This window comes from Mus caroli, unplaced genomic scaffold (genome assembly GCF_978045245.1).
Source record: "Mus caroli unplaced genomic scaffold, Mus_caroli_1 scaffold_6, whole genome shotgun sequence".
Classification (NCBI taxonomy): Eukaryota; Metazoa; Chordata; class Mammalia; order Rodentia; family Muridae; genus Mus; species Mus caroli.
Genome location: NW_028227261.1, coordinates 145,961,846 through 145,986,239, shown reverse-complemented (window position 1 = coordinate 145,986,239; position 24,394 = coordinate 145,961,846). Strand labels below are relative to the sequence as shown.

The 24,394-nt window shown below is 46.2% G+C and overlaps 1 long non-coding RNA gene across 1 annotated transcript; it reads left to right on the top strand.

Annotated features, from left to right (window-relative positions):
* The first annotated feature begins 3,517 nt into the window (after window positions 1–3,517).
* LOC147004431 (uncharacterized) lies at window positions 3,518–12,238 on the top strand. The gene is made up of 3 exons (XR_015047265.1): window positions 3,518–3,646; window positions 4,357–4,533; window positions 12,051–12,238. It is a non-coding gene; the product is annotated as an uncharacterized LOC147004431 (long non-coding RNA).
* Window positions 12,239–24,394: the final 12,156 nt, after the last annotated feature.

Below are 24,394 nucleotides of genomic sequence, written 5' to 3'. Positions count from 1 at the left end.
CTGTGTGAGAACCATATTATATAATATATATAAGTAGCAATTTTTTTTATTTCGAGACAGGGTTTCTCTTTACAGCCCTGGCTGTCGTGGAACTCACTTTGTAGACCAGGCCTCTGCCTCCCGAGTGCTGGGATTAAAGGAGAGCGCCACCACGCCCAGCTTAGTAGCAATATCTGTAAAGGCTGTGGTAACAGAGAATGGAAATGTTAATTCTGACAGGGATAATCGTGACTTTTAAAAGGAGTGATGTTTGTATTGCATCTTTCTTTTCCTGTGCTTTTGTTTTGAGACCAGCTCTCTTTATAAGCCAGGCTACACTTGAATGCAGAGATGTGGCTGCCTCTGCCTCATGAGTGCTCAGAGTAAACGCTTGTACCACCATGACCAGCGTGTAGCCCATCTGAAAAGCTCAGTACAACTTGTTAAGGAAAAGTAACAGGTGAGAACGGTGTGTGGCGAGACTGTAGGGTATTAAACTTCATGGCACATTCAGAAGATTGAAGTGGCCCAAAGTTAGCAGGACAGATCACAGTTGATAGAGGAGGCTGTGAATGGGTTTCAGGGTCTTGGTCTTCAAAGCTCGAGTAAACACTTATCTCCTAAGAGAGGCAGTACATATGTTTAAGCAAGCAAGCAAGAGGTGGGACTCCTGTTTCCAAATGAGCACTTTGGGAAAATGGTTATGTGAGTCCAAGACCAGTGTCTTAGGTTCCTATTGATGCAATAAAACACCACAAACAAAAGCGACCTGGAGAAGAAAGGTATTTTGCTTACACTTCCATATCACAGCGCATATTTGAAGATAGGAGCTAAAGTACAGGCCATGGAGGAGTGCTGCTTACTGGCTTGTCCATCATGGCTTACTTAGCTTGCTTCCTTACATACCTCAGGTCCCTGTTCAGGGAAGGCATCACCTATAGTGGGTGGGCCTGTCCACGTCAAGCATTAATCAAGACAATTCCCTGAGACTTGCCCACAGGCCAATCATATGGAGGCACAGTTCTTAATTAAGATTTCCCTTTCCCAGATATGACTAGGTTTGTGTCAAGTTGAGCAAGACCAACCATTAAAACCAGTTATTGTCAACAGGGTTCATGTAAGGCCTGACTGTCATAACAGCTGGGACTGATCTGATTACATGGGGGGTAACATGGGTATGAGGCGGGAAAGAACAAGAGAGCTAAGATGACGCTGAAGACTCTCACAGAGTATCTTTGCTCGAATGCTTTTGGCAGGAAGGACCAGAGGAAGAGCAGGTAGGAGAGAGTACAGAGTTTGATTTGGGATTTTACCAGTTTAAGGGGTATATGAAAGGCATTCGTGTCGGAAGGCTGGATGTAGATACTAGAAAGAAGTCATTGGAGGCTTTGGAAGGTTTTTAATGGCCCAAGAGTTACAGTGGTCGGCAGGGAAGATAGCAGACCCATGGGAACAGAACTTGAGGTCCAGCAATGCTTAGTTTGCTAAGGCAAGAAGACAAGAGACTGGCCCAGAGAGGAGGAGGAAGAGGAGGAGGAGAGGGAGAGGAAGAGGAGGAGGAAGAGGAAGATAAGGTAGAGGAGGAAGAGAAGGGAGAGAATGAAGAGGAGGAGAAAGAGGGGGAGAAATTGAGGAGGAGGAGGAGGAAAAAGAAGAGGAAGAGGAGAAGTTGAGGAAGAGGCAGAGGAAAGGGAGCAAGAAGGAGAGAAGGAAGAAGAGGAAGAGGAGATGTTGAAGAGGAGAAAGAGGAGGAAGGTGAGAGTAGTCCTTTCAGAAATAAAGGAGCAACAGGAAGGAGGAGACATTGAGGAGGTTCCCTACATGAAGAGGTCAAGCAAGGTGAAGCATAGGCCCATCTACTGCCTTAAACAATCAGGGACACTTAGGAAACTAGTGGCAGACATGTGACATCAGTGAGCCTGACAGTGACAGGGAAGGAGAGGGAAGGAGAGAGGCAGGCTGTCATGAGTAATGTTGAGCAGGGCTGACTCGCATGTACACTTCCATATCTGTAAGACTCCGCCCGTGCCTGGAGCTGTGGATAGCGCCAAACCCTATAAGTTAATGTCCTTTTCCTTTCTTTCTTTTTTCAGTGTGCATGCATGTGTGTAGAGGCCAGAGGTCAACGTCAGCTGTCATCCTTCAGCGGCTATGCACATTGTTATAAGAAAGGTCTTTTTTCTCTAGGACCCAGGGGCTTCATTAGGATAGATTGGGTGGCTAGCAAGCCACCTGTCTCTCCCTCCCAGAACTTCATTACAGGTACTCACCATTATGCCCATATTTAAAAAATATGGGTGTCAGGGATCAGACTCAGGTAAGCCCATGGCAAGCACTTTACTAACTGAGCCATGCTCCTAGCCTGTCTTTTCTGTCTTAACTAAGGACTTACTGTGTAGTGGGGCCTTAATGTTTGCAGTCTGGGGTGAAAGAATACAAGTGACATGGGTTTCCCTTCCCCTCACAGTAGTATTTACTCACGCTAGTACAGAAGGGTCATTCTTACCACAGGGTCTAGCAGCCTCTCCTTATGACTACTTTCCTTGCTTAGTAAGGGGAGAAAAACCACTTACTAAAGATATCATTGACTTCATTTTCAAAACGTCCACTACCTTCCAGTAGTACCATCTTGGGAACCTTGGAAGACAGTAAAGCTCTGAACTGTAGCGTAGCCATAGAAGCAAAGAGAGAGAACTTTTTTTTTTTTTTAAATATTTATTTATTTATTTATTTAATGTAAGTACACTGTAGCTGTCCTCAAACGCACCAGAAGAGGGCATCAGATCTCATTACGGGTGGTTGTGAGCCACCATGTGGTTACTGGGATTTGAACTTCGGACCTTCGGAAGAGCAGTCGGGTGCTCTTACCCACTGAGCCATCTCACCAGCCCGAGAGAGAACTTTTAAATTGAGGAAGATGAGAGTAGGTACTCTTAGGATGATATGGCCGTAGAAAGTTGGGGGACACAGGCAATATCTAATTTTCGAGGTTGAAAGGCAGAAATAGAAATGAAGACAGGCTTCCCTGGCTCAATTCCCGGCTGTGGGGCTGTAAGCAGCGTCAGGAACCTGGAGGCAGGTGACATTTGCAACTGCATTCATGCCAGCCCTGTGTAGGGACTAGTGATGTTCCAATGGCTACACCCCACCCTGTCCAGGCTTATCCTCATTGTGGATCCTCACCAAAGCATGTTAAAAGAAAAATTCTTTATTTTGATGCTCAGGGCTTCCTTCATATTAAGCACAGGCTCAACTTAAAAAAGAAAAGAAGAGAGAAGAAGAGAAAATTGCAGGGGATTGTAGCTAGAGAGAGAACTCAGCAGCTAAGAGCACTCACTGCTGCTCTTCCGGAGGACCAGGGTTCAATTCCCAGGACCTATGCAGTAGCTCACACTCACCTGTAACTCCAATGCTAGGAGATACATACAAGCAAAACAACACATACATATAAAATAAAGTTTAAAATGTTTTAAATGAAAATAAAAATTGGTAAAGCTGTTCTTTTGGAGCCATGTGGTCTGTCTTCTTGTCCCAGGGGAGGAGCACAACTGAAACAATAAATCCTCTTGAGGCTCCAGAGCCAAGGGCTGCGGAGAGCTTTCTCATAAATTGCCTCTCCATTACACTCCGAGTGTACTCACAGTGGAGAACTCTAAGTAAGATGAAGGTGAGACCAATTCACTTTATAAACATCACTTTAAATCTCTTTCTGTGCCTCAGCCACAAAATTAATTATAACTGATAAAATGGCGGGACGGCGGGGACGGGGGGGGGGGGGGGACGGGGGGTGGTGCTTGAGTGTGCGCTGAGCATCAGCAGAACCTATGGCCATTCTAACATGAACGTGCCTGATCTCATCTGAGTTCTACCGGAGCCGATTTTCTGAGCCAGTTTCCTCTCTGAAAGATGAGTAGATGATTTCATGACTCTGGAGCTGCCTGATGGCAAATCACAGTTACTGAGCTCTCAGCAGAAAATAGATGTAATATTCTTATCACAAAAGGATGCCGCTCTCTTATTCTTCTGGAGAAAGAATAAGTCCCCAGATAAGGCTGGGTAGAAAAGCCCACCCATCCTTTAAGAGGTGCAAAACTTTGCAGACAGATGCTCCTCAGTGCGTTTGTGTATGATGTAGTTTGTGGTAGAGGTACCCCACACACTCTGTTTTCTGGTGTGGGTTTCTGGTCCCTGAAAATTCCATTCTCACAGCTTCTTCTCTGGAAGGTAAAGTGTCAAGCAAGCGTCTGCCTGATTACTGAGGCAGGCTTTTCCATGGAGTTGCTTAGCCCAGACTACTGCATTTGAATCAGAGCCCACTTTGGCAAACATTAAGATTCACTTACTGACATCGACTGCGTCTTTTTTCTTTTGCTCAAGGTCTTTGCTAAGTGAGACCCTGAAGCCTATGGGAACCAACAGACCTAGTAGCAAATTAATTTCTGCTGACTACCGACACACACAAGATCAAAGTGACAACCCAAGCATCCCATACAGCCTTGGGGTGCCCAGAGGACAGTGGTGCTTTTCAATAATCTGAGCACACAGCTACCACAGGTACTGAATGAAGGATGAAGGGTGGGCTGGCACAGCGCAGCAGCCACTGGCATTGGTTGCACACCTGTTCTATGCCTGTCTGCCTCTCCACACTGCTAACACTCATGACAGTTTCCCTGACAAGAGCTGTCTTGTCACCTTCATCACAAAGCTGGGGAAACTGAGGCAAGGAGAGTAGAACAGTGTACCCCTGAAGCATAGGACTGCCCGCTGAGAGAACTGGGGTTTGAATCAGATCATAGGGACTCACACATATAATTTTGGAGGCTGAGGAAGGAAGTTTGCTGTGGAAGCAGTGTGGACTCTATAGCAAGGATCCCTCACCCCCATCTCAAAAAATTAAAATCAGACAAGCAAAAATCTAGATATGTGTGACTCAGATCCAGAAATGTTGTAATAGCCTGCATTGGGGAGATAGGGAGAGGGAGATTCGGGACAAACAGCTAACAGGACCCAAGGTCTTTGTGTAGATTACTTCTGATATGTCAAGATCATGTCTTGGCTGTATTCACTGTTTCTGCCCCCTCTCAGTTTTTCAGAATGGCAGACCTGGCTCCTGTTGATGGAATTTTGCTTTCAAAGGCTTTCACTCCTAGTCCACATTCGTCCTGTTTACCCGTACACCACCTCTGCCATGACCTCTGTATTTCTGGGTTCTCTCCCCCCCGCCCCCGTCAATTATATCAGATCTTTATCACATCTGGAGTCAGCATGCTCAGAGGGTGCTGACTGGATCCAGTTCTCTCCCTCAGTATGACTCATCAGTTCCCCCCGGGACACTTTCCTTCCTGTGTCACGAGGATGGAAATGGCAATTGTGTGCTTTTCCCTTGGGCAAGGTGATGCACAGTGCTCATTTAGGAGGTTTGCTATGGTCACGTGGAGTGGCACATGTGCTGGTTTTATCATTGACTTTTATCATTTTTGTGGACCACCAAATCTTTGCATTGCTAAGCAATTACGCTTGAAAGTATCAAAGTCTATTTCAGAATTACCACGGAGTTTTACTTCTGCAAAGCTTCTTGTAGCTTACTTACCATGCTAAGGGGAAGACAGTCAGGTGGAAATTACTTTCCAGGTGGCTTTACCCGTCAGTTGATATTTGAGTGCTATGCCATGAACCTCTCTAGAATGTAGAGGTGAGAGTGGGAAGTCTGGAATTCTCTGGAGAGGTCGTGGTTCCCATGTGCCTTGTAGAATGCCTCCTGCATTTAAGGACTTGCTTCTCCACAAGTCCCTACTTGGAAGCGAAGCACTCTAGCTAGTTCTGGGCTGAAGAAGCTGCAGCTTGCCCAGCTCTGAAGGGAAAGTAGATGTGTTAGACTTTGGGCTCCAGGTGCGTTCTTTCTGATGGATTTTTAGGGTAATTCTAAAACCATGCGACTTTGCTTTGAGTGCCTGATCTATGAGGATCATGTTGGTGTTTATGATGATATATCACCTGACATTTTCTTCTTATTGTTTTTAATTGAAAAAAAACTTTTACATAATATTCTTTGATTGCGGTTTCCCCTCCCCCAACTTCTCCCAGATCTTCCCCACCTTCCCAACTCCATTCTCTCTCTTTTTAAAACACAAACAAAACAAAAAAAAGCAATAACAAAAACACCCCCACACAGAAAGCTAAAACATACAGGCAGAAGACAAATATGAACCCCCTCCCCCTGCCAAAATGGCAAATAAAACAAAATGAGACCAAAAGTCTACAGAAGTGCCATTGAATTAGTTTTGTGTTTGGCCATCTATCTAGTATGGTTTATATACCCAAAAAGACTCCATTGAAGAAAACTAATTTTTACTTTGCCAGCAGCTATCAGTTGCAGATAGCTTCTTGGTTAGGAGTGGGAGCAGATGGCTCCTTTCCACCTCTGATTCCTGAGACCCTGTCTGGCTTGAACCTGTGTAGGCCTTGTGTGTGTTAGCACAGTCTCTGTGAGTGCATATGTGTATTAGTCCTGTTGTGTCTGGAAGTTTCCTCTTAGAATCTTTCTGCTTCCTCTTCACCTAGATCCATGAGACCTTAAGGGAGGGATTGGATGAGGACTTCCCATTTAGGGCTGAACATTTCAGTCTCCCTCTCTGCACGTTGTCTAGTCACGGGTCTCTCTGTATGTTCCCATCTACTACAAGAAGACTCTCTGAGGATGACTGAGACACTGATCTATGGGTATAACAGGGTGTCAAAGAGTCATTTTATTGTTGTGCTCCTTTAGTACAACATTTGGTTTTCTTCTAGGTTCCTGGTGTCTCCAGCTGCATGTTCTTGGTCACCCTAGCAGTTTTAGACATGGATTCTACCTTGTGGGCCTTAAATCCAATGACATGGTTGTTTGTTACTCCCACAGCTTTGGGCCACTATTGCACCAGCCTATCATGTAGGCGGCCACAATTGTAGATCAGAGGGTCTGTAGCTGGATTAATGCTTCCCTTCCTCCTTTGGTAGCATTCAGAGTGCCCTCCAGTACCACCAACACTAGTCAGGATGGGTGAAGACTCTAGATAGGCACCAGATTGATTTCTACACATTTGATGAGATACATACATGTTGTCTTCATCAATGAAGCCTTACCATCAGTCTGCAGATTGTATCCAATAGCCTTCACAATAGCCTGTCCTATTTGGGGGGTTCTATGGGGTCCCTTTGGCTAGTGACTCATCAAAATTTAACCCATTACTAACACTGGAGGTTTTTCTCAGTGGTGTAAGATTATCTTCCCCATTATTTGGTAACTCAATTTAGATGTCTTTCATATATGTGCATGTGTATGTGTCTGTCTATCTATCTATCTATCTATCTATCTATCTATCTATCTATCTATCTATCTATCTGGATGCTCCTGCAGTAGGAGGTATCCATTCCTCTCAGATTGCCCTTACTGTCAGTTGCCCCTTCTCATATGTCCTCTCTTTCCTTTCTTCCATCCTCCTCTCCATTTAATCTTCCCACTCCAGCCTCCTCCCTGTCTCTCCCTAACAATATATTCTATTTCCCCTTCTTTGGAATATCCAATGAGAGTTTTTTTTTTTCCTATGGGGGCATGTACAGAGACAGGGTTTCTCTGTGTAGCCCTGGCTGCTCTGCAGCATATTCTATAGACCACGCTGGCTTTGAACTCAGAAATCTGCCTACTTTTGCCTCCCTAGTGCTAGGATTAAAGTACATGACCAACATCTAGCTGTGGCACTTTTTAAAATTGTTAATTGATGCTAGAGAGCCCAGCCCACCTTGGGAGATGCTATTCCTAGACAAGTGTACCTGGGCTGTGTAAAAGGTGGCTAAGGAACCTGAGGAAAGGTCAGCAACTTTCCTCCAGGACTCCTGCCCTGACTTCCTTCAGCGGTGGACTGTGGAAGGGGGCATGTAAGCCAAACACACCCTTTTCTCCCTGAGTTCCCTTTGGACAGTTTTTTATCAGCACAAAAGAAAGCAAACTAGGACAGAAGACAATAAGGTTTATTACATACTCAACCTCCCTAAAAAGCACGCTTGTCTCTTTCATCATGCATTGTCATAGACTTATATAGCATACGGGGGGAGTAATGATGGCCATTCCTGTGGGAAGCCACATGTGCCGTTGCAGGGTGGCACAGGCTACTGCTGGCCACCATGCATAAGTTTGGGCAAACAACCAATGCATACTTATGCAGTAAAGTTTTTTTGCCAAAACACTGCCTGGCCTGGGCATGATAATGAGGCTCTGCTAAGCACTAAGAGAGTTTAACCAATCAGATGTGAGACATGCAAATGAGGTATGATAATGAGGTACCGAGAGAATAACCAATCAGATGAGGAACATGCAAATGAGGTAGAATGCGCAACCAATCCAGGTATGAGACACGCCTCTCCTAGGCCTATATAAGCAGCACCAGTTCTGGGCTTGGGCTCTCTTCGCCTCTGCAATCAAGCTCTCCCAATAAACGCGTGCAGAAGGATCCTGTTGCAGCGTCATTCTTGCTGGCGAGTCGGATGCGTGCAAGACATTCCCTCTGATCTGAGCTGGGTCCAGCCACATGAGGTCCTTCAAAGCAGGAGCCTGCCCCAATGCCTCCTGCTGCAGAGGGGTCTAAAAGTTGACCTCATGTTGGTAACGGATGCTTTCTTCTCTGCTTCTCATCTCTGCTTTTCTCTGGTTGACTTTCTTCTTCAGTGACTACTTCTTAGTTGCAGCAGGAAGAATTCCTCTTCGTAAGAGTTCTAGAAACTTCTCCACTGACTCCTGCTGACACAGATTACATCACACACCTGTGATGTAATTACAGGCCAGGGCGTATATGATGCTGGCTAGTTGACCCTGGAGCTGATGGAGAACCAAGTTGTGCCCACTCTTTGCATAAACAATGTGGGCATCAGGGAAGGGAAGAAAACCAGGACCAGCTGGCAGCTGCTTCCTGAAGAATGGAGAATGGGTGCACATAAGCAAACGCAGCCCGTATCAGTTTCTTAGACCATTGCAGGTCCTCCTGCCACAACTGACTGTATTGGCCTCCCTTATCTATGCTTTGTATTACCAAAATCTCAGTTTACCCATCACAACACAATAATAAGGTTACCCTATTTTCATTTTACTTATGGTTGTTGATCTCTTACTGTGTCAATAAGTTAAACATTTTTTTCTGTGTCTTTATAAAGGAACAAAAAACACTTCCTATAGCATTCAGTACTATCTGAAGTTTTGAACATCTGCACAATATATTGAAACTTCATAGATAAAGGGAATCTATCTATCTCCCTCTCTCCCTTCCTCCCTCCTTTTCTCCTTCCCTTTCTCTCCCCCCGTCACCCCATCTATCTGTCGCTGTTTCTCTCTCCCCGTTCTCCATCAACTGATGGCCTTTTCTGCTTCCCGATGTCTATTTCTTTAGGACTGTGGTGTACTTTTGTCTCAGCCTTGATCCATTTCTGCTTACCCCATCACTGTTCTTCCTCTGACTCTCCCACTCCCTTAGACTGTGTCTTATTGGGTCTATGGGTTATCTTTTATTGTGAACTTGAAACAAACTAGAGTAACCGGATCCATCAAATTGGCCTACAGCATGTCTGTTAGCGTTTTTTTCTTGATTACTAACTGATGAAGGAGGGCCCAGACCACTATGATCAGTGCTGTCCCTAGGCATGTGGTCCTGGGATGCATGAGAAAGTCAGCTGAGCAGAAGCCAGTAGGCAGGGTTCCTCCATGGTCCCTGCTTCAGTTCTTACCTTCAGGTGCCTACTTAAGTTCCTGTCTTGACATCTCTCAGTGATGCACAGTTACCTGGAAATGTTAAGATGAAATAAGCTCCTTCCTCAACTCAGGTTTTTCCTGGCCCCTGTGTTTGTGGTAGTTTGCATAAGAAGCATCACCATCGACTCGGGTATTTGAAAAACTTGGTTCCCAGTTGGTGATGTGCTTTGACGAAAGAAGTATGGCTTTGCGAATTTGCAGCCTCATCCCGATTGGCTCTCTGCTCAATGCTTGTGGTTGGAGATGTGAACTCTTCGGCTCTGGCTCTGGCTCTGGCTCCCGCTGCCCACTGTGCTTGCTCTTGCTCTCAGGCCTCCGTGCTGAGATGCACTTTTATCCCTCTGGGACTATGTGCTAAAATCAGCTCTTTATTCCACAAGCTGTCCTGTTTTATTACAGCAACAGAACAACAGCTAACACAGTGTTTCTCGGTGCAACAGAAAACCAACTTGAACATGGATTTTGTTGGTGTTTTTCATAATGTGTCTCCATTAAGAGGTATAGTCGGGCTGGTGAGATGGCTCAGTGGGTAAGAGCACCCGACTGCTCTTCTGAAGGTCCAGAGTTCAAATCCCAGCAACCACATGGTGGCTCACAACCATCCATAACAAGATCTGGCGCCCTCTTCTGGAGTGTCTGAAGACAGCTACAGTGTACTTACATATAATAAATAAATAAATCTTTAAAAAAAAAAAAAAAAAGAGGTATAGTCATGGAAAGCCCCATAGCCACTAGCCGGCCTACAGACTGCTCCTTCTAATCAGCTTCTCTTGTCTAGTTAGTCAAGCAGGACCACTGTAGCATTAGAAATTAGGGGATCTCTGTAAAAGGGACAGGCTTCCACAGCTTTGCTGTAACAGCAAAATAATTAAGGATTCATAGACAAATACAAAAATCCCCAAGTTTTGTATTTTTTTCTAAAGTGTCTCATATTTTTCCTGAAATGCCACAGAAACCAAAGCTGTGCTTACTGAAAGAAGGGTCTTTGAAGAAAATGGACTGTGTTTCTTTAAACTCTAGGGTGGATGACTGGATGGAAAGTCTAGAAACCAATCATCTTAGTGACTAAAGGGAAATGAGTTTGATAAAAAAAGAGGAAAGGTGTTCAGAAGGACCAAGGGGAACCACAGCACTTGCAGGAGAGTAAAGATTAAAAAGGCACTGCTCAGGCTGGGCTGTAGCTCAGCAGCTGAGTACTTTTCTAACATGTGCAAAGCCCAGGGTTAGACTCTCAGCACCGCAACAAGCGCGCGCGCACACACACACACACACACAGTATAAAGACATCACTGTGTTGTTCCACACTTACAAGAGTGCAGATCAAGAAGGGTTTTTCAATAGTAACAAGAGGTACCTTTCTTGACCACAGATGGAAATAAGGCAAGAAGCATCTAAAGGCTCCGAGAGCCCATCCTTACAGAGGCCCGTGGAGTAGATGTCTGGCGGCTTCTGTGTAGCCAGGCCTGTTATTTAGGAGGCTTACAGTGTGGGGGTCTCAAATAAAACAAGAATGGGAAGCCCAGTAAATCTTCAATTAATTGTAATTGATGAAGAAGTCTTTATTTTATCCACCCCTCTCTCTGTCTCCCTGTCTGTGTCTCTTACTCTCTCACCTTAACTCGAATGCTGACCTAGGGCGAAGTTAGCATCAGATTTAAGGAGGCCCTCATTCCCAATGCCAACGCTGTTCTAGCAGGCACCTGAGCTGGAGCAGCTCCTTCCATGACGCACCTTGGGTTCCTGAAGGCTTCTCGTTAGTTCCAGTCTCCTGTTAAGTCACTTAGCCCTGGTAGGCTAGGACACCCTGTCCTCCTGTCAGCCTCTGGAGGACTGTGTTGACAGATGTGCACCACCAAACCCAGGAGTCGTTGCCCTTTTCAGTAGAATGAGTGCCTTCATTTTCCTAAAAGCAAAGCTTTTTTGGTGGCTTAGATGAGACTCTCCATTTTCTTGTTCTCTTTCTGACCTAGGTTGCTGGATTCAAACTTAAACAAAGAATTTTATTTGTATGTGAGAAAGAGAAGAAAAACGCAAATTTTTCTAAAGTAAAAATTTAAAAATCCTGTTATCATTCATGTTACTTCAATTTTTGTTTTGTTTTGTTTTTTGTCCTTTTGTCTTTACAGGCTATCAAACATCTGCCATGACTAGAACTGTCCCCAAGACTAGTGGGTAGCCACCTCTGATCTTCACATAGGCAAAGTCTCCTGTATCATCCAAGCACTTCCTAGACGTGTCGTGTTCTTGTGGCTTATTAATAATTGGCTGCAACCTTTCCAATTTTCCCCTCTAATAGGTTCGCAGTGTTTGTTCCTTATCTCGTTATGAGCCCGGTTCTCCGAGGTTTTACATTACTCGTCTGAGGCCCTCAGGTAAATTGGAGGATCACCTGCGTGACGCGATGCTGATGAGGGAAGTTTTGAGACAAATGCCAACCCTGACGGGACCAGAATGTATCCATGTATCCTGGAAACGTGGTTTAACTGTCACCAGCCACCTAATGTGACCACACCAGGCCTGGCTTTCCCTTCAGCACTGAGGAAAATATCCCATGAACAGTGAACAAATGTTCCCATGAAGGAGTCACGTGGGGCTGACTCTTACTGATCTTCTCACTGAGTGGTGCCACATTGGTACAGACATCTCTTCAGTCTTCCACTTCCTCAGAGGCCACACTCCCTAGCCATAAGCATGGTGCAGACTTTAACTGTCAGAAAATAGTCCAGGCTTCTTCTCCTCCTGGAACTGGTTACACACACATATACATCATTTCTCTTTAGGCACTTATTCCTGGAGGGAAAAAACACTTAGAAACTTTAAGTTGTCTATTTTCAGGTTATACTGAAAAAAAAAAATGATGCTGGATGTGCAGCACGTGTCTCTAGTCCCAGCACTCAGGAGACAGAGGCAGAGGGATTTCTATGAGTTCGAAGCCAGCCTGGTCTTCAAAGGGAGTTCCAGGACAGCCAGGACTACAAAGAGAAACCTAGTCTTGAAAGAAAAACAAGACAAAACAAAAACAAAAAACACCCCCACCTTTTAAAATAGTTTATATAACAAATATGAGCTCTGTGTTGTAAAGTTAATAAAATTAATCAAACCTAAATATTAGTTATGTGTTACAACTCAGGTGTGGGTGTGGTGAGAAGTGAGCTCGTCCCCTCTGGGCTTCCTTTCAGGTTTTTGTTTCTCTGGCTTCAGCTGGGGAAAGCTTTAGATGTACTCTGTGGGCTGCTTGGCCAGTTCATCCAGTCTCTCCAGGGCAAGTGAATCCAAAGCCTGTTTATGTGCAAGAAATGATTTGTTAGGGTGCCTGGAGATATTTGGCTTTAGACTGTCTCTTGCTTAACCCAAATCACAAGACGCTGACATGGGAACTAGGAGTCTAATTCATCCATTCTTAGTGCAGGATAGACCAGGACATGAGAACGTGTGTGTGTGTGTGTGTGTGTGTGTAATGCAGATGGCTGCTGATGTCTGTCCTCAGGAATCAACTGCATCCATTCCTTCTGGATGCAGAAGATCCCAAAACATGGGGTAATTTCTGCCTAAGGCAGGTCTGCCCTCATTTCTCTTCCCCCAGAAATATTAGAGAGAATAGGACAGTTTCAGGATCAAGCTTTCTTTCCCAGAGTCCCCATGCTGACCACCTTAGTCCTGCAAGAGTCTTGAGAGTGGCTCACGATTTTTACCCACCTACCATGTCAACCAGAACCCACTTGATGACAGGTTATCTCCTTTGTGAGAATGTTTGTTCATCATCTTGTAAAACTCGGGCCCTCAACTTCTGCAAACCATTCACTGGTTGACAATTCCTAAGACTCCACCCTTTCTGCAGATAGCGAGTTATGGCTAGCGTACTAGGGGCGCCCAGGGTGCAGGGTGCTCCTCTTTAGGGTCTCAGTGGCTTCTGCTAATGCCAGTGCCTCCAAGGATGAACAATTACACATTTTTACATTGACTTTTGTGTGTATGAGTGTTTTGCTTGCATGCACCTACATAAGTGTACCACATTTGTGCTTGGTGCCCAGAGGGTGTCGGAGCCCCTGAAACTGGAAATGGGTGGTTGTGAGCTACCATATGGGTGTTGGATACCGAGCATTGGTGTTCTGCCAGAGCAACAAGTGCTCTTGACAGCTGAGCCAACTCTCCAGTCCCAGGAATGGACAATAGTCACAATCAGGTGAAGGAAAATAATTGATGTATCATAGACAGTGAAGCAAACTGTTCTTCCTACCTCTGCTGACCTTTCAGCCTCCATGAGCAGCAATGATATGTTGGGGGGTCTCAAAACTAGAAAACTCCCCCAGTACAAATGTGTGCCCATGGGTATATAAGAAAGTATATGGGTGTGTTAAGAAAAGAGACTTGGGAACTAAAAGCAACCTATAATCTCTACCCAGTGCTGTCCTCATCCTGTGTGTATATTACCAACTTCTTAGGACACTGAGTATATGTGAGAATTTATCTCCCTGATACCTAGCAATACACTGAGAGTGCTCCTCCAGACTGGCTGGCTGTGTGGGGAGTCTTTGCAACTGAAAGTCTCACAACAGGCAGAGATGACTGATTACAAGACTGACTGGAAGTAGCTCTCCACAGGCCTCTCTCCACTCCCCACCCCCAAAGCATAAGTCAGCTTTGTGTCTGTGTGTAGCAGGAAGACTCAGAGAGGGGAAAAAGCAACATTGATTAGTCAGAATGCAGTCCTCACTGGAAAACCACCTTTGGAGGGCAGGAAATGACCATTTTCAGCCTCCCGTGGTTTTTGAAGGATAAACCATACATCGCGTCATGTGAAACCAGAGACACTCGTGTATTTCAGGAAAGCCCCTCCCTCCTGGGGTTGGTGGGTTGTTTTCTGCATGAATCAATTCCTGTATTTTCCTCTGGTTCCTGCAGGAAGGAAATGAGAAGTTTTAGTTCGCTGCAGGGAAAGCTACTTTTGCAGCCTCCAGGCCCTTACTGGAAAGCCTCCTGTGTTTCCCCTATAAGGACCTACAGACTTAGCTGAGGAGTGAAAACTACACCAAGATAAGGCCCAGTGACATGTTCCTTGCTACCCAAAGCCATCTGCTTAGCATCTGGGCATCAGCACTCCCAGGGCTTTGAAGGTACCAAGGTGATTAAAGGAAGCCTTCTTTGTGTCCGTTCCTCCTTCTCTAGGATGCTGCTTACAAGTGATACGGAGATTGAGAAGGCAGCAAGCAGCTTCTTGCATCTGTGGCTGTGTCCTTCTATAGGAAGGCATTCTGCCTGCTTCTGAGGGTAATAGCAGAAAGGATTGAATGCATGCTTTCTGTCCGCACTGTTTGAAAAGAACTGATATTTGCTTTGTTTTATTGTCTAGTGAACCCTTGGTCTTGCACTTGATGGGTCAATGTTCAACCATTGAGCTATATTCCCAGAAGTAAAATGTAACAGTTAGAATGATCAGATGCTTAGAAACACTTTCAAAGAAAACACACACACACACACACACACACACACCCTGAAACTATCAGGAAACACAGCATCTGCAGACACAAGAACATGTCCACTGGTACCAGTGTGACTGGAGTAGATGTGTGAGCTGCTGTGTCAGTCTGATGGACCTAGAGACACCGCCGTGATAGAAACTGTAATTCTCCACAGGATGTGTTCATTCTCTGACAAAATCATCATCATCATCATTATCAATATCTTTTTCCTCCTCCTCCTCGTTAAATGCTACAGATAGAACCAGGACCTTGTCCTTGCTAGGCAAGTGCTTTACCACTGAGCCACATCTCTGCCCTTCTGCAGAGTCCAGATTTGAGTATTTCTTCAGGATCATGTGTTTGTCATATGTTTTTTGGTTTCAACCAATGGTAACAATTTAAGATGGTTTTGACCTCTTTATAGGACCTCTTGCATAACTTGAGCATCAGTTTCCTCCGTTACTAAGAGAGGGTAATAGCAGTACCCATCTCTGAGAGCATCTATGTATTAATCCAACAAACAGTGCGTGCCCTCAGAATGTTAGGTACTGAGCCCACAGCAAGAGCAACACTGGAGATGTCCCCAGACTGCCCTTCTATTATGGTATAGGAAGCAAAGTGAACAAGTCTGCAAGCAAAAACAAAGTGTGTTTACAGAAAATGGAGAGTGCCTTGAAAGACGAGAACAGGGTTTGAAGGAAATAGAGACATTTAAAGTAAAGGATGGAAAAAACAGTATTATAGGTGAAGGAAGGAGAATGTGCCTCAACCCTGAGGTTGGCTGCCTTTGAAGGATGAGCAAAACTGTGTAGATAACACACCCTTAGAGAGATGACCCGTGGACTGATGGTATAGGTGCAGTACCCAGGTACTGCTAGGTTATAAATCAAAGAGGCTGCAGAAGTCTTCCAAGGATGCTGAGAAGCCACCAGAAGACTTTCATCACAGACAAGACTTCACCTCACTGATTTTGGACAAGGCTTCCCCAGCTTCTCTGCAAAGAGAAGGGGTAGGAGCCAGGGCTTGCATCGTAATGACTGAAGCAGACAAGGACGGCTTAACATTTCCAAAGCATGTGACACACACACTTACCCAGTGATGTTAGTAAGTTTTAATGGTAATTAACAATAACACATTATAACCTGACTGCGCTAAGAAAATCCAGCATGTACACCAGGAATTAAAATGTCCTCTGTGATTTCAGTTACTATGCTGTCAGAGGGGGAGGGGAGTGAGTTAACTAACTTAGGTAGTGCTCAAATCTAAACCTAATTTGAATTTGAATTTCTTACTTTTAAAGCTTATTGTCTTCATACAAAGTTTTAACAGATCAAAGTTGTGATTTTTTCCACCATTAAATTAGTATACTCATCCTAAAGATTTGAAGAAATACTTTCCAGAAACCATGATACTTGCTTTTTTGAAATTTACTTTTGAAGGTTAATCGCTAAAAGCCTCAGGTGGACGGAAAAGCTCTAGACAGGAAAGTCGACTTCCTTGATGTCAGGGATCCAGGAGGCTGGCTCTGTTGATATCTACCACTCTGGTCTGCATATGAACCCCTCATCCCTTCCTTTCCTGCCCCATAAGCCCCTGATGCCCCTGATCCAGGAGTGAGCGCAGTCTCCACTCCAGGAGAGACTGTGGCCCTTCAGTTGTTCTGGTAAAAGGAGCCATCCTGACTCTGGAGCTATCTCTTTCTTTCCAAGTTGCCCCCATCAATCTTGACTGGCACTTTTGACTGAAATGAACATGTATGTAGAGAGAATGTGTACCTGGAGAGCCAGCAGACACAGAATTCTCAGGCTACAGAAAACCCAAGATACCACTCAGTTCCCCTTGCTGTTCTGTTAGAATTGAGTGCCCTGGGTTCACCTCTGGGGCTGGAAAAACAAACAAACAAACAAACAAACACATAAAACAACAACAAAACAAAACGTGGAAGAAAATGCCAAGAAACGCACTGGTGTACCTTCTCAGCCCTCTGGCGCCAGTATGTGACCTGTGAAGGCTGTTGAAAGGACTGAGCCGAACATCCTACTATGTAGTCAGACAGGTATTAGCTTAGCAACTGCTGTCTGTTCAGGCCACTATCAGATACCAAATACAATTTAAAAACAGAAATTATTGTGCTCTAGGTAGAATTAGTTTGGATATTAGAAAATAGTGCAAGGAACTTTGACCTATTTATTACCTGTGACCTTAATTTGACTTCTGAGCCAAGCTGAGGCCTGGGCAGGAGCCCTGTCCCACACTGGCCACAGTTACAGTCTCCTTGGAGTCCTCTTCAAGTCACAGCCTAGCTACGCTGTGCAAGGTGGCCCTGTAAATCCTTGAAATTACACTTGTAACCTGGGCGTTTGAGAAGCCAAGGGGGTTGCGGTTTCAATTCCCGCTGTCCTCTGCTTCTCTAATTATCTTTGTAATGCTCTAATGCTAAGTAATGATGCTACTAATGCACGCTGCATTTCGCACACAGGTGCCAGCTGTTACCTCGCTGGGCAGCTGACCTCACAGTGCAGACGAGGTGGATTCATGGCCCAGCCCTGCCCACACACACAAAACAAAGAAAGCCCAGCTTTCTATCCACCTACCCGCCCTCCCTCCTCCCCTCCAGGAGGCCCTGCGCGGAGTCCCTGGCCTCTCTTTCTCCTTCTCAGCCTCCTTCCTCGCCCTTCCCCTATCTGCCCTCCCTCTCATCGGTGGTTTCTTCCTGCATCAGAAATCCAGGAAGCTGCCCCCCACCCTCACCCCACGTTTCCTCTACCCACATTTTCTCCGGGCCCCTGAGTCACACACAGTTCGACTTGATCTGGAGTTCTCCTTTCTCTGCCTCATGAGAAATCCCAACTCGTCCATTTCTTCCATTCTTTTCTGCAACTAGAGCTTGTCAAAGAGGTTGCTTAGGTTTGAGTGTGATAACTTTCATCATCATCATTATTTTTTTAAGTGATATTAAGGACTAATGACCAGAGAACAAATGTGCGGCTGTTGGCTTTACAGACACACTCATACATGCACACAAAGACCTTTCACACTCCTCGGTGGAACAGCCTTCAGCAGACATCTGCAGGATAAGGGTTTTCTTTCTTTCTTTCTTTTTTTTTTTTTAAACTTTAATCTCACAATTCATTGTGTCTGTGGTGATGGTTCCGCCGCTAAAAGGGTCTAACAAGCAGCCAACTTGGCACACAAATTTAAATGTGAGCCGAGGGCTTTCTGCACCTTTATGATGGCTGCTTTTGACTTATTGCCAAAACTCAAAAAACAAAAAACAAACAAACAACCACCCCCACCCCCCAAGAGGTGGGTTGGCGGCGAGGGTGGGGAACGAGAGTTGCAGTTGCTAAACGGGGTGGAGGCTTCTTTAATCCTGACAGCACCGATGCTAGCAGGGGTCACCGCACATCTGCTCCAGCAAAGACAAAGGGCAAGGTGGGGCGGCGAGGCCGGCGCGGGGCTCCTGCAGGGAGTCGGGCCGGGCGAAGGGGGCCGCAGCCCCGCCGCAGCGTTTAACCTTGACTTCTGCCTCTTGGCTTCTGGCACCGGAGCAAAGCCGGGCCAGATGGGCGTCCTGATTGTAACGACCCCCCCCCTCCGCCCCCACCGCGTTCTCTCTCCCCTTCTCGCACAGATGTCGCAGGCTGCCCCCCGGGCCCCCGCCACGCCGCCCATGAAGGCCGCCAAGGCAGCGCAGCCTCCTTCACCCTCCCTGCCCGCCGGATCTGGGCGTCCTTCTGGGCGTCCTCCCGTCCTCCACTCGGCCTGGCCCCGCTGGGACCTGAGCGCCCAGGCCAGCTCCGGGTGTCCCCGCGGGAGTCCCCGGGAACAAAGGCGAGCCTGTGCTCGGCCGGCTGGGGGGCGTCGTCCCTGCAGCTGGTGCGTCCCTCGGGGCTGAGCACAGCTCTGTCCCCGCGGCCCCAGGCCGGGCTGCCCCGCGGGGCGCCAGGGAAAGGCCGGAGGAGGGGGTGGGGGTGGGGAGAGATCTGAGGTTCAGAGACCAGTGCTCCAGGACAACAGTGTCGCCCGCGCCCGGCACGTCCATGGAGACAGACCAAGCAGTGACAGGCCGGAGGCGGCTCGAGGGATCCATAATTTATGATGTCGTTCTACCAACAGGGTTTGAGATTTCACAAGCTTTGTCTGTTTCCTTCCCATTTGTTGCTTCTTTTGGAGGAGGCTCTTTCCCCTTCCAAGACAGAGAGAGCAGTTACTGTGTTGAATTAATGATATAAGAAGAAAGTGGGATTTTAATGGAGGCGTGGGTGAGTAGGGTTAAGGGAACACCGGTAAGGGGGCAGGTGGCTTAGGCCGTGTATAGTGGACTGTCCCCAGATGATTCAGAGCAAAACAAGCCCTGAACATCCTTTAGACCCTCCCACCACTACGGCCAGCCATCTTTATGCTCCTTTTAAATTAATAGGGCTTTTGGTCCACATTTTTTTTCCTTTAGCAGGCCTGAAGCGAACAACATTTTTCCCAACAAATAACCCCCATCCCCCCACCCCGATAACTTGGGGGGGGGGCAGGAAGGGAAGAGGTTAATGGCTTCTTACAATGCTCTCTGTTGACCCCTGAGAAGACTCTGCTTTGCTGACCTTAGGTGCTTCAGGGTTAGAATTTTTCGGGGACCCTTGGGCAGAGGTCCTGGAAATTCCTTGAGTTGTTTTAGTGACCGGGAAAGCTTTATGGATTTTACCAATTTTGGAGCAATAAATGAGTTTTGTGTGCAACAAAGGATCCAAAACTAGGGAACTTTTCTTTCTTGTTACCTTCCCTCCCTCCCCCCCTCTTTCCTTTGGAAACTATATTCTGGACCTGTTCTTTTTTTCATCCAAGGTTGCTAAATAGAACCAGCGAGCTAGCCAGCGCCTGCTGTGGTCAGGGAGGGTGTGACTACCAAGAGGCTTTAGAGGGCAGGCTCCATCTTGGTTGCTTCAGATACAGGGAGGCCCTCCCCTGGGAAAGAAATGACAGGCCTGGGGAGCGCTGTCTGCCCCTCAAGCCAAAACTCCTACAGATAGCTGGGTCACTGTGTGGCTTACAAGTGACCAAGTCAAGCTGAAGCCAGTCTCTGCGGGTCTAGGCAACTGTGCTTAGTCACACACTTAGTGACCCAGTTGTGACACACCCTTATTTCCCCTTTCTCTTTTGCAGCACATCCTCTGTTAAGAGAGCATTATTTCACATCTTGCCAGCTTGATTTTAGAAACTGCTCATGTATACATGGAAAAGCAAGATCTCACAGGGCAGGAAACTGAAGTCAGCCTGTAGATTCAACTAGGCCAGGAGTTGGTTTGCTGAAAGGGAATATATCTGGGTGTGGAAAGTGGAATTTCTCTAATGGCTGTGGAGAAATGCCTTCCAAGTTCAAGGGTAGCTCTTTTTGAAGGGAGCCTGAAAGAGAATCTGTGAGACAAAGAAAGGGGCTTCCTGGTTGCTTTGACTTGGCCATTTGTAAAACGAAAGTGGGGCTGAGGGAGGCAGGAAAGGGAAGAAGAACCCTCAGTTTGGAGGTTTGTGTGGGTTTTCTAACTTCTTAAAAATAGCATTTCTTTTACCACAGGGGCACAGGAACTTGTAAATAAGAACTGCCGGCAATAGTAAACAAATCCGTCTCAGCCCTTTTATCTGAAAAAAGTTTCTCTCTCTCTCTCTCTCTCTCTCTCTCTCTCTCTCTCTCTCTCTCTCTCTCTCTCTCTCTCTCTCTCTCTCATGCAAAACAAAATTTCCCCCTCCCCTTCAAGGCTTCTTTGCTGGTGTTTGTCCAGGAACAAACAGCCTTCTATATAAATGGTCTCCAAAAGTTCAGGAACAAAAAAGTGTCCACTGTCTGAGTACCCACAAAAACGACCTCTGCTGCATAGTGGGGCTTTTCTGTTCTGAATTTGTGCTCTGCTATCACAGTCCTTTAATTTCTCTGAACAGAGGGCTCTTTGGCAGAAGAAAGGCTGGGGGTGGGGAAGCCGCACTGGAATCATCTTTTTTTCCCCTTCCTTTGCTGTTTTCTTCCAGTCAGCAAGGAGTGCTTGAGTGGCTCTGATCTGCCCCAGCCTCTTGCTGAGGTGGGAGCCTTGAAGGGTTAAGGGAGGCCACCACCAGTTTCCCTGCTGAGTGGGCCAGCTAGACGACCCCACCTCAGAGCTGTTCATAGAAAAGAGACACCCACTCCTGACACCCTTTATCTCCTTTGGAGATTTTCCTTTTGCTGTGTGTTTAAAATGCTTTTCAGTGATGACTGTCTTTTTTAAGGCAGAGGTTCCCTTTAACCACTGGGAATCACTTTCAACCTGGTCAAAGGAAAGGAATGTTAGGGATGGGTGGGGTGGGGGCACAGGACGCAGACACTGCCACTACTGTTTGAGAGCCTGGAAAGAAATAATTGTGGTGAACTTTTAACAGCCCATTTCTTGATTTTCGTTATTTGGCTATTTGTTCGTGGATTGAAACTTTAATTTCATTGAATTCAGTTTGGCACACTTTGAGCAGTCTCAACAAAAGTCACATGCTTCCTCTGGTGGCCAGATTAGGGCCAGGGACAAGATGCACCATAGCCAGGCAAAATTTGACCTAAGCACAGTGAAGAATATTTAAATTTCACTTTTTTGGTATTGGAGATCCAATTATCCATGCAAAGCAAGTGTTCTATCATTGAACTAAATGTCTAGATCAAGATACCCTATTTAAGACAACTTTCAGATAAACATATGTGTTTTTTTAGCTAAAACTGCAGACAGAACACCTTCCTCTTGCCAAGGGGCTGATCTCTACACTGAGACTAAATAACAATGGTGTACCATCAGAGAGAGAGAGAGAGATGGTCAAAGTGGAGAGTCAGCGTGGACTTGGGCAGCAGAGGAAGAAGGCCTGTGGTGTAGGACGAGGGAGAAACAATAGAAGATGGTGCTTACCCTAGCATTTTCTAGTTCTGTGCTTGCTGGAGCTATAATCAGGACACCTTCAGGGAGTCACTGCACCTCTGCAGTCCACAACGTCCTGGCTCTATCCATTTCAAACCAGCAGAACCCTGAAGGTCCCACAGCAGAGTTCCTTGTCTGGGCTTTAAATCCTTCTTCACGGGAAACAGGGAATTTAATAGAGCCAAAAGACTGAGTTCCAGTTTGGGAGGGAAGACATGGACATGCATATCTTATGGAGCTGAGGATCATGGGAAGAAATGTGGGTAAGTGAAGTGTGAAGAGAGCCACCCACAATTCCGGTCTCACTACTATTTACTATTAAGTGTAGGTTGTGCCTGTCAGACGTGTTCTCTTCAGTCCAGGAATGTGTTTTGCCTTTCTCGTGGTCTTTCTATTCTTGTACCACAGACTTGGCATTTCCTTCTACTCCCAAATCTGTTCCATCCATCTTTACTCCAGGGGTCCTGGGGTGTCTTGCCATCACGACCCTGGGTCGTCTTCTCTGTCTGGCATCCAGGGCGCTGGTATAGGTGGTTATTTCCCATGAAGCACCAAATCACATTGCTGAGGAAGATCTTACCTCCCTTCTCCCTTTCTCTTTCTAAACTGGGTTCTTCGCGGACAGAGTGCTCTTGTTGTTGATTAGAATATGGGCAAGAGAAAGGAACGAAAGAATGTTAAATGGAACCTGAGAGAGAAAAGGAACCAGGGCTCTGTTCTTGCCTTTTTTAATGGGGTGTAGCAGCCCTAGCCTGCTGTTGGGCTTAGGAAAGTACACTAGCGTTAACTCTACATGGGTTGCGCTGCCCACATCTGATTTAGGCCTCTGGCTCCTTGCTGGGTAGTAAGGATTTCCTTCCCAGGACTCTTGGAAGGTGGTTATGAGCTATCTCCATTGCAGGACTCCCAGCTTGTATTGACTGTTGAAAAGCACCACAGGGCTGGTATGGACACTTGCTGCCAAGCCTGACCATCTCACTCCATATTTGTAAGGATGTCAGCAGTCATGAAGTTGCTAGAGAAGCTGATTTATTACGCTGTCTCTATCGTCCTGAGCATGAGGACAGAGCTGTGATACAAGGGTTCATTCATTTCTTCAGAGCTTCTTAAGTGGCAACACACTTCAGCATTGGGGCATCACTGAGCAATGCATGCCAGCCAGCGGTTTTCCCCCAAGAAGGAGCGATAGTGAATATAATTAATTATAGTGAAGGAAGGTCTGCCGGTTGCCTGGGAAGTCATATACAGAAGGTTACAGGAATGTATATTTGGGCTACTTAAGCTTCGTGGAGGATAGACTCTAAGACTCTAAAAGAGGAAGGGTTCATCAGAAGAAGGGTTACAAAGCACACACAACTTCTTTGGGCATAGAAGCATGACATTTTTGAGGAACTGAAAGAGGTCCAGCTTTGGCAGATTGTAGGCAGGATGCTGAGAGACAGGATTAGAGCGGCTACAGTGAACAGGGCCTTGTAAGCCATGCGCGTGAGTTTTGATTTTACCTTAAAAGGCAAAGGGAAGCCACTGTAAGGTTGTAAATGCTGTGTGTGTGTGTGTGTGTGTGTGTGTGTGTTTACACCAACAAGGCTGGAGTGTTAGAGGGTCCATCTGGTTGTTAGAGAAGAACAAGACAGGGTGGAGGGAGCCAGTGAGAGGTACTATGAGACAGACAAAGCCTATGAAGCCCCGACTACAACAGAGTAGAGATGGGCAAAGGGGTGAGCCGGGTGGGATGGTATTTGAGAGGGCTTGTGATGGTTGAAGAAGAAAAGTCAAGGATAGTCCTAGGCTTCTGGCTTTAAGTAATTAGAGGGACTATGGCATTCAATGAGGCTGGCAACAAGGGGACAGGGAGTATGCTGGAGGTGTGTGCACGTGTGTGTGGGCTCTTTGTTTTCTGCATGTTGAAATTGAAGTTCCTGAGGGGACAGCCAGGTGGGAATACATTTGGGAACACTGCTCATCAATGGCAAAGTGACAGCACAGGCTTGAGAAAATGTGTCTCTTATCTGTGTTTATTTATGCTGAAGTCTCAGATCTTTGGTCATAAGGAAAGAAATTTACTCAAGCTAGCTCAGTTAAAAGAAGATATTGCTCCAGCACAGCAGGCTTCAAAGAGCATTGCTCATGGGGAAGCCCTGAGCAGGGGGCAGCTCTTCTGAACTTTGCAGAGCAAAGTGGACCCTCTTTCATTTTGACTCCCCTCCCCCTGCATTGTAGCATACCAGGGCAGATCCATGGAGCTCCTACCCTCCACCAAC